This window comes from Lethenteron reissneri, chromosome 11 (assembly GCF_015708825.2).
Source record: "Lethenteron reissneri isolate LAM-NWPU_2019-01 chromosome 11, ASM1570882v1, whole genome shotgun sequence".
Classification (NCBI taxonomy): domain Eukaryota; kingdom Metazoa; phylum Chordata; class Hyperoartia; order Petromyzontiformes; family Petromyzontidae; genus Lethenteron; species Lethenteron reissneri.
This window is the reverse complement of record NC_083789.1, coordinates 12,663,901-12,674,079: the sequence shown is the minus strand read 5'-3', so window position 1 is coordinate 12,674,079 and position 10,179 is coordinate 12,663,901. Positions and strand designations below refer to the sequence as shown.

At 59.6% G+C, this 10,179-nt stretch overlaps 1 protein-coding gene across 1 annotated transcript in view; it reads left to right on the top strand.

Moving 5' to 3' along the window:
• Positions 1 to 3,347: 3,347 nt before the first annotated feature.
• Positions 3,348 to 10,179, top strand: part of LOC133341486 (3-oxo-5-alpha-steroid 4-dehydrogenase 2-like) — a 37,676-nt gene continuing 30,844 nt past the window's right edge. Inside the window, exon 1 of the mRNA XM_061550163.1 lies at positions 3,348 to 3,419. The gene's annotated coding sequence lies outside the window, so the exon portion shown is untranslated. The remainder of the gene's footprint in view (positions 3,420 to 10,179) is intronic.

Below are 10,179 nucleotides of genomic sequence, written 5' to 3'. Positions count from 1 at the left end.
ACGTGGAGTCGTCACTGGGAGCGACACGCGGAGTCGTCACTGGGAGTGACACGCGGAGACGTCACTAGGAGCGACACGCGAAGTCGTCACTGGGAGCGACACGTGGAGTCGTCACTGGGAGCGACACGCGGAGTCGTCACTGGGAGCGACACGCGGAGTCGTCACTGGGAGTGACACGCGGAGTCGTCACTGGGAATGACACGCGGAGTCGTCACTGGGAGTAACACGCGGAGTCGTCACTGGGAGTGACACGCGGAGTCGTCAGTGGGAGTGACACGCGGACTCGTCACTGGGAGCGACACGCGAAGTCGTCACTGGGAGCGACACGCGAAGTCGTCACTGGGAGCGACACGCGGAGTCGTCACTGGGAGTGACACGCGGACTCGTCACTGGGAGTGACACGCGAAGTCGTCACTGGGAGCGACACGCGGAGTCGTCACTGGGAGCGACACGCGGAGTCGTCACTGGGAGCGACACGCGGAGTCGTCACTGGGAGCGACACGCGGAGTCGTCACTGGGAGCGACACGCGGAGTCGTCACTGGGAGCGACACGCGGAGTCGTCACTGGGAGCGACACGCGGAGTCGTCACTGGGAGCGACACGCGGAGTCGTCACTGGGAGCGACATGCGGAGTCGTCACTGGGAGCGACACGCGGAGTCGTCACTGGGAGTGACACGCCGAGTCGTCACTGGGAGCGACACGCGGAGTCGTCACTGGGAGTGACACGCCGAGTCGTCACTGGGAGTGACACGCGGAGACGTCACTGGGAGCGACACGCGGAGTCGTCACTGGGAGCGACACGCGGAGTCGTCACTGGGAGTGACACGCCGAGTCGTCACTGGGAGTGACACGCCGAGTCGTCACTGGGAGTGACACGCGGAGACGTCACTGGGAGTGACACGCGGAGACGTCACTGGGAGTGACACCTGGAGTCGTCACTGGGAGTGACACGCGGAGTCGTCACTGGGAGTGACACGCGGAGTCGTCACTGGGAGCGACACGCGGAGTCGTCACTGGGAGTGACACCCGGAGTCGTCACTGGGAGTGACACGCGGAGTCGTCACTGGGAGTGACACGCGGAGTCGTCACTGGGAGTGACACGCGGAGTCGTCACTGGGAGTGATACGCGGAGTCGTCACTGGGAGCGACAAGCGGGGTCGTCACTGGGAGTGACACGCGGAGACGTCACTAGGAGCGACACGCGAAGTCGTCACTGGGAGCGACACGTGGAGTCGTCACTGGGAGCGACACGCGGAGTCGTCACTGGGAGCGACACGCGGAGTCGTCACTGGGAGTGACACGCGGAGTCGTCACTGGGAGTGACACGTGGAGTCGTCACTGGGAGTAACACGCGGAGTCGTCACTGGGAGTGACACGCGGAGTCGTCAGTGGGAGTGACACGCGGACTCGTCACTGGGAGCGACACGCGAAGTCGTCACTGGGAGCGACACGCGGAGTCGTCACTGGGAGTGACACGCGGACTCGTCACTGGGAGTGACACGCGAAGTCGTCACTGGGAGCGACACGCGGAGTCGTCACTGGGAGCGACACGCGGAGTCGTCACTGGGAGCGACACGCGGAGTCGTCACTGGGAGCGACACGCGGAGTCGTCACTGGGTGCGACACGCGGAGTCGTCACTGGGAGCGACACGCGGAGTCGTCACTGGAGCGACACGCGGAGTCGTCACTGGGAGCGACACGCGGAGTCGTCACTGGGAGCGACACGCGGAGTCGTCACTGGGAGTGACACGCGGAGTCGTCACTGGGAGCGACACGCGGAGTCGTCACTGGGAGTGACACGCCGAGTCGTCACTGGGAGCGACACGCGGAGTCGTCACTGGGAGTGACACGCGGAGTCGTCACTGGGAGCGACACGCGGAGTCGTCACTGGGAGCCACACGCAGAGTCGTCACTGGGAGTGACACGCGGAGTCGTCACTGGGAGCGACACGCAGAGTCGTCACTGGGAGCGACACGCGGAGTCGTCACTGGGAGCGACACGCGGAGTCGTCACTGGGAGCGACACGCGGAGTCGTCACTGGGAGAGACACGCGGAGTCGTCACTGGGAGCGACACGCGGAGTCGTCACTGGGAGCGACACGTGGAGACGTAACCGTGTCGAGAGGTGGAAGTAAGGGGCCGTCCATAAATGACGTCACGCGATTTTGGACGATTTTTGACCCCCCCTCCCCTCGTCACACGGCGTCACAAAAAGTCAGACCCCCCCTCAAATATGACGTCACAAAGCTCTGCCCCCTCCTAAAACCATATTTTCATTTTGAAAATAAAACACGCTTCAAATCGCTTTAAACTATCGTCATTGTAGTGCGTATTTAATGTGGCGCTGCACTCTGATGTTGTCGGAGAAAACATTTATACTGGTAGGAACCTCCTGGTTACACCAGCCCACAGGGGATTATTGTGTCCGTCCGTCCATCGTGCAGGGAGGGGCTGGGTGGGGAGGGGCCGGGTGGGGAGGGTGGGGAGGGGCTGGGTGGGGAGGGTGGGGCTGGGTGGGGAGGGTGGGGAGGGGCTGGGTGGGGAGGGTGGGGCTGGGTATGGAGGGTGGGGATTGTGGGGAGGGGCTGGGTGGGGAGGGTGGGGCTGGATGGGGGGTGGGAGGGGTGGGGCTGGGTGGGAAGGGGCTGGTCACCCCGTGGTGCCCTTATAAAACTCAACGTTTAACCTACTCACGCCGGCTTGTGCCCGCCCTCACAATCGGGCATATTTGCGGAACACACCACGCCGCCGTTGACCCTGCAGGCCATTGACCGAGCAACCCAACGTTCCTACCAGCTCCCTCCGTAGGAATGTGTTTAAAAAGTCTATTTAATTAAGTAGAACGTGTTGTCTATATTTATTTAAAGTTGCGCATGTTGATGTGACGTCACATTTCTCAAACCCCCCTTCCTCGTCACAAATGTCTGACCCCCCCCCCCCTAGGTGCGTGACGTCATTTATGGACGGCCCCTAACGCAACGGAACCATGGCATGATGCTGCTTCAGAGGGCACGCTGCGTCGATGCCAGCAGGCCTGCAGAGGTCCACGTGGCAAGTCAAGAATCCCTCAAATTCGGCGTCGTCACGTGGCGAGCCGGGGAAGGGCAACGAAGTAAACAAATACATTGTTGTACTGTACCGCTATCCTGCCGCGTCTTCACTCCAGACCCTGACGTGTGGTCAACTGACCCCCACCACGAGACGCACGGTGGGGAGAGAATGGGTGGGGGGGGCCTCATGCAGCAGTGGATTGCCAGGAGGGCTAGAAACGGACTGATCACGTGCGTGAGTGAGTCATCGATTTGGCGGGTCAATAGGTCAGCCTCGCGTTACATAAAAGCGCTTCGCCTCCACAGGGGGGAGTCGCATCACACGGAGCGGGATCACGAGTGGAGACCTGCAGCGGTAACGACTACAGGGTAACTCCACCTCTCATGGCACTGTGTGAGCGGCACTGTGTGGGTGAGTGTCACCCGCTGACGCTGCGTGGGTGAGTGACACGTGGGGACACTGTGTGGGTGAGTGACACTGCGTGGGTGAGTGACACTGTGTGGGTGAGTGACGCGTGCTGACACTGTGTGGGTGAGTGACACGTGGGGACACTGTGTGGGTGAGTGACAGTGTGGGTGAGTGACACGTGGGGACACTGTGTGGGTGAGTGACAGTGTGGGTGAGTGACACTGTGTGGGTGAGTGACTCTGTGTGGGTGAGTGACGCGTGCTGACACTGTGTGGGTGAGTGACACGTGGGGGCACTGTGTGGGTGAGTGACAGTGTGGGTGAGTGACACGTGGGGACACTGTGTGGGTGAGTGACAGTGTGGGTGAGTGACACTGTGTGGGTGAGTGACTCTGTGTGGGTGAGTGACACTGCGTGGGTGAGTGACGCGTGCTGACACTGTGTGGGTGAGTGACACGTGGGGACACTGTGTGGGTGAGTGACAGTGTGGGTGAGTGACACGTGGGGACACTGTGTGGGTGAGTGACAGTGTGGGTGAGTGACACGTGGGGACACTGTGTGGGTGAGTGACGCTGTGTGGGTGAGTGACACTGTGTGGGTGAGTGACGCTGTGTGGGTGAGTGACACTGTGTGGGTGAGTGACAGTGCGGGTGAGTGGCACGCGGGGACACTGTGTGGGTGAGTGACGCTGTGTGGGTGAGTGACACGCGGTGACGCTGTGTGGGTGAGTGACACTGTGTGGGTGAGTGACACTGTGTGGGTGAGTGACGCTGTGTGGGTGAGTGACACGCGGTGACGCTGTGTGGGTGAGTGACACTGTGTGGGTGAGTGACGCTGTGCGGGTGAGTGACACTGTGTGGGTGAGTGATGCTGTGTGGGTGAGTGACACTGTGGGGTGAGTGACGCTGTGTGGGTGAGTGACGCGTGTGTGGGTGAGTGACACTGTGTGGGTGAGTGACACTGTGTGGGTGAGTGACACGTGGGTTGGGAGTGACGCTGTGTGGGTGAGTGACGCTGTGTGGGTGAGTGACGCTGTGTGGTGAGTGCCGGTGTGGGCGAGTGACCCTGTGTGGTGGGGACAACTGTGTGGGGTGAGTGACGCTGTGTGGGTGAGTGACACTGTGTGGGTGGACTGACACTGTGTGGGTGAGTGACACTGTGTGGGTGAGTGACGCTGTGGTGGTGAGTGACGCTGTGTGGGTGATTGACGCTGTGTGGGTGAGTGACACTGTGTGGGTGAGTGACGCTGTGTGGGTGAGTTGACGCTGTGTGGGTGAGTGACACTGTGGGGTGAGTGACACTGTGTGGGTGAGTGACGCTGTGTGGGTGAGTGACACGTGTGGTTGAGTGACGGGTGTGGGTGAGTGACGCTGGTGTGGGTGAGTGACCTGGTGGTGTGACTGACCCTGTAGTGGGTGAGTGAATGTGTGGGGAGGCGCTGTGTGGGTGAGTGACACTGTGTGGGTGAGTGGACACTGTGTGGGTGAGTGACGCTGTGTGGGTGAGTGACGCTGTGTGGTGTGAGTGACACTGTGGGGTGAGTGACACTGTGTGGGTGAGTGACGCTGTGTGGGTGAGTGACACTGTGTGGGTGAGTGACACTGTGTGGGTGAGTGACGCTGTGTGGGTGAGTGACGCTGTGTGGGTGAGTGACACTGTGTGGGTGAGTGACGCTGTGTGGGTGAGTGACACTGTGTGGGGGTGAGTGACACTGTGTGGGTGAGTGACGCTGTGTGGGTGAGTGACACTGTGTGGGTGAGTGACACTGTGTGGGTGAGTGACACTGTGTGGGTGAGTGACACTGTGTGGGTGAGTGACGCTGTGTGGGTGAGTGACGCTGTGTGGGTGAGTGACGCTGTGTGGGTGAGTGACACTGTGTGGGTGAGTGACACTGTGTGGGTGAGTGACACTGTGCGGGTGAGTGACACTGTGTGGGTGAGTGACACTGTGTGGGTGAGTGACACTGTGTGGGTGAGTGGCTGTGTGGGTGAGTGACTGTGTGGGTGAGTGACACTGTGGGGTGAGTGACGCTGTGTGGGTGAGTGACGCTGTGTGGGTGAGTGACACTGTGTGGGTGAGTGACACTGTGGGGTGAGTGACGCTGTGTGGGTGAGTGACGCTGTGTGTGGGTGAGTGACACTGTGTGGGTGAGTGACACTGTGTGGGTGAGTGCACTGTGTGGGTGAGTGACACTGTGTGGGTGAGTGACACTGTGTGGGTGAGTGACGCTGTGTGGGTGAGTGACGCTGTGTGGGTGAGTGACGCTGTGTGGGTGAGTGACACTGTGTGGGTGAGTGACACTGTGTGGGTGAGTGACGCTGTGTGGGTGAGTGACACTGTGTGGGTGAGTGACTGTGTGGGTGAGTGACGCTGTGTGGGTGAGTGACGCTGTGTGGGTGAGTGACGCTGTGTGGGTGAGTGACACTGTGTGGGTGAGTGACTGTGTGGGTGAGTGACACTGTGTGGGTGAGTGACACTGTGTGGGTGAGTGACACTGTGTGGGTGAGTGACACTGTGTGGGTGAGTGACACTGTGTGGGTGAGTGACACTGTGGGGTGAGTGGCACTGTGTGGGTGAGTGACACTGTGTGGGTGAGTGACGCTGTGTGGGTGAGTGACGCTGTGTGGGTGAGTGACACTGTGTGGGGTGAGTGACACTGTGTGGGTGAGTGACACTGTGTGGGTGAGTGGCACTGTGTGGGTGAGTGACACTGTGTGGGTGAGTGGCACTGTGTGGGTGAGTGACGCTGTGTGGGTGAGTGACGCTGTGTGGGTGAGTGACACTGTGTGGGTGAGTGACACTGTGTGGGTGAGTGACACTGTGTGGGTGAGTGACACTGTGTGGGTGAGTGACACTGTGTGGGTGAGTGACACTGTGTGGGTGAGTGACATGTGGGTGAGTGACACTGTGTGGGTGAGTGACTGTGTGGGTGAGTGACACTGTGTGGGTGAGTGACGCTGTGTGGGTGAGTGACGCTGTGTGGGTGAGTGACGCTGTGTGGGTGAGTGACACTGTGTGGGTGAGTGACACTGTGTGGGTGAGTGACACTGTGTGGGTGAGTGACACTGTGTGGGTGAGTGACACTGTGTGGGTGAGGACACTGTGTGGGTGAGTGACACTGTGTGGGTGAGTGACGCTGTGTGGGTGAGTGACACTGTGTGGGTGAGTGACACTGTGTGGGTGAGTGACACTGTGTGGGTGAGTGACACTGTGTGGGTGAGTGACACTGTGTGGGTGAGTGACACTGTGTGGGTGAGTGACACTGTGTGGGTGAGTGACACTGTGGGGTGAGTGACACTGTGTGGGTGAGTGACACTGTGTGGGTGAGTGACACTGTGTGGGTGAGTGACGCTGTGTGGGTGAGTGACACTGTGTGGGTGAGTGACACTGTGTGGGTGAGTGACACTGTGGGGTAGAGTGACTGTGTGGGTGAGTGACACTGTGTGGGTGAGTGACGCTGTGTGGGTGAGTGACACTGTGTGGGTGAGTGACACTGTGTGGGTGAGTGACACTGTGTGGGTGAGTGACGCTGTGTGGGTGAGTGACACTGTGTGGGTGAGTGACACTGTGTGGGTGAGTGACACTGTGTGGGTGAGTGACACTGTGTGGGTGAGTGACACTGTGTGGGTGAGTGACACTGTGTGGGTGAGTGACACTGTGTGGGTGAGTGACGCTGTGTGGGTGAGGCACTGGGGGTGAGTGACACTGTGTGGGTGAGTGACACTGTGTGGGTGAGTGCACTGTGTGGGTGAGTGACACTGTGTGGGTGAGTGACACTGTGTGGGTGGACACTGTGTGGGTGAGTGACACTGTGTGGGTGAGTGACACTGTGTGGGTGAGTGCACTGTGTGGGTGAGGACACTGTGGGGTGAGTGCACTGTGTGGGTGAGTGACGCTGTGTGGGTGAGTGACACTGTGTGGGTGAGTGACGCTGTGTGGGTGAGTGACACTGTGTGGGTGAGTGACACTGTGTGGGTGAGTGACGCTGTGTGGGTGAGTGACACTGTGTGGGTGAGTGACACTGTGTGGGTGAGTGACGCTGTGGGTGAGTGGCACTGTGTGGGTGAGTGACACTGTGTGGGTGAGTGACACTGTGTGGGTGAGTGACGCTGTGCGGGTGAGTGACGCTGTGTGGGTGAGTGACACTGTGTGGGTGAGTGACACTGTGTGGGTGAGTGACACTGTGTGGGTGAGTGACACTGTGTGGGTGAGTGACACTGTGTGGGTGAGTGACACTGTGTGGGTGAGTGGCACTGTGTGGGTGAGTGACACTGTGTGGGTGAGTGACGCTGTGTGGGTGAGTGACACTGTGTGGGTGAGTGACACTGTGTGGGTGAGTGACACTGTGTGGGTGAGTGACACTGTGTGGGTGAGTGACTGTGTGGGTGAGTGACGCTGTGGGTGAGTGACACTGTGTGGGTGAGTGGCACTGTGTGGGTGAGTGACACTGTGTGGGTGAGTGACACTGTGTGGGTGAGTGACACTGTGTGGGTGAGTGACACTGTGTGGGTGAGTGACGCTGTGTGGGTGAGTGACACTGTGTGGGTGAGTGACACTGTGTGGGTGAGTGACGCTGTGTGGGTGAGTGGCACTGTGTGGGTGAGTGACACTGTGTGGGTGAGTGACACTGTGTGGGTGAGTGACGCTGTGTGGGTGAGTGACGCTGTGTGGGTGAGTGACACTGTGTGGGTGAGTGACACTGTGTGGGTGAGTGACACTGTGTGGGTGAGTGACACTGTGTGGGTGAGTGACACTGTGTGGGTGAGTGACACTGTGTGGGTGAGTGACGCTGTGTGGGTGAGTGACGCTGTGTGGGTGAGTGACACTGTGTGGGTGAGTGACACTGTGTGGGTGAGTGACACTGTGTGGGTGAGTGACACTGTGTGGGTGAGTGACACTGTGTGGGTGAGTGACGCTGTGTGGGTGAGTGACACTGTGTGGGTGAGTGACACTGTGTGGGTGAGTGACGCTGTGTGGGTGAGTGACACTGTGTGGGTGAGTGACACTGTGTGGGTGAGTGACACTGTGTGGGTGAGTGACACTGTGTGGGTGAGTGACGCTGTGTGGGTGAGTGACACTGTGTGGGTGAGTGACACTGTGTGGGTGAGTGACGCTGTGTGGGTGAGTGACGCTGTGTGGGTGAGTGACACTGTGTGGGTGAGTGACACTGCGTGGGTGAGTGGCGCTGGTGGGTGAGTGACACTGTGTGGGTGAGTGACACTGTGTGGGTGAGTGACACTGTGTGGGTGAGTGACACTGTGTGGGTGAGTGGCGCTGTGTGGGTGAGTGACACTGTGTGGGTGAGTGACACTGTGTGGGTGAGTGACACTGTGTGGGTGAGTGACACTGGGTGGGTGAGTGACACTGTGTGGGTGAGTGACACTGTGTGGGTGAGTGACGCTGTGTGGGTGAGTGACGCTGTGTGGGTGAGTGACGCTGTGTGGGGAGTGACACTGTGGGGTGAGTGACACTGTGTGGGTGAGTGACGCTGTGTGGGTGAGTGACACTGTGTGGGTGAGTGACACTGTGGGGTGAGTGACACTGTGTGGGTGAGTGACACCGTGTGGGTGAGTGGCGCTGTGTGGGTGAGTGACACTGTGTGGGTGAGTGACACTGTGTGGGTGAGTGACACTGTGTGGGTGAGTGACACTGTGTGGGTGAGTGACACTGTGTGGGTGAGTGACGCTGTGTGGGTGAGTGACGCTGTGTGGGTGAGTGACACTGTGTGGGTGAGTGACACTGTGTGGGTGAGTGACACTGTGTGGTGTGAGTGACTGTGGGGTGAGTGACACTGTGTGGGTGAGTGACACTGTGTGGGTGAGTGACGCTGTGTGGGTGAGTGACGCTGTGTGGGTGAGTGCACTGTGTGGGTGAGTGACGCTGTGTGGGTGAGTGACACTGTGGGTGAGTGACACTGTGTGGGTGAGTGACACTGTGTGGGTGAGTGACACTGTGTGGGTGAGTGACACTGTGTGGGTGAGTGACACTGTGTGGGTGAGTGACACGTGTGGGGAGTGACACTGTGTGGGTGAGTGGCAGTGTGGGTGAGTGGCAGTGTGGGTGAGTGGCATTGTGGGTGAGTGGCAGTGTGGGTGAGTGGCAGTGTGGGTGAGTGGCATGTGGGTGAGTGGCAGTGTGGGTGAGTGGCAGTGTGGGTGAGTGGCAGTGTGGGTGAGTGGCAGTGTGGGTGAGTGGCAGTGTGGGTGAGTGGCATTGTGGGTGAGTGACACTGTGTGGGTGAGTGACGCTGTGGGTGAGTGGCGCTGTGTGGGTGAGTGACGCTGTGTGGTGAGTGACACTGTGTGGGTGAGTGACACTGTGTGGGTGTGTGAGCTGTGTGGGTGTGAGTGCGCTGCGTGGGTGAGTGACACTGTGTGGGTGAGTGACACTGTGTGGGTGAGTGACACTGTGTGGGTGAGTGACGCTGTGTGGGTGAGTGGACGCGTGGGTGAGTGACACTGTGTGGGTGAGTGACACTGTGTGGGTGAGTGACACGTGTGGGTGAGTGACACGTGTGGGTGAGTGACACTGTGTGGGTGAGTGGCGCTGTGTGGGTGAGTGACGCTGTGGGGTGAGTGACACTGTGTGGGTGAGGGCGCTGGTGGGTGAGTGACACTGTGTGGGTGAGTGGCGCTGTGTGGGTGATGACACTGTGTGGGTGATGACACTGTGGGGTGAGTGACGCTGTGTGGGTGAGTGACCTGTGTGGGTGAGTGACACT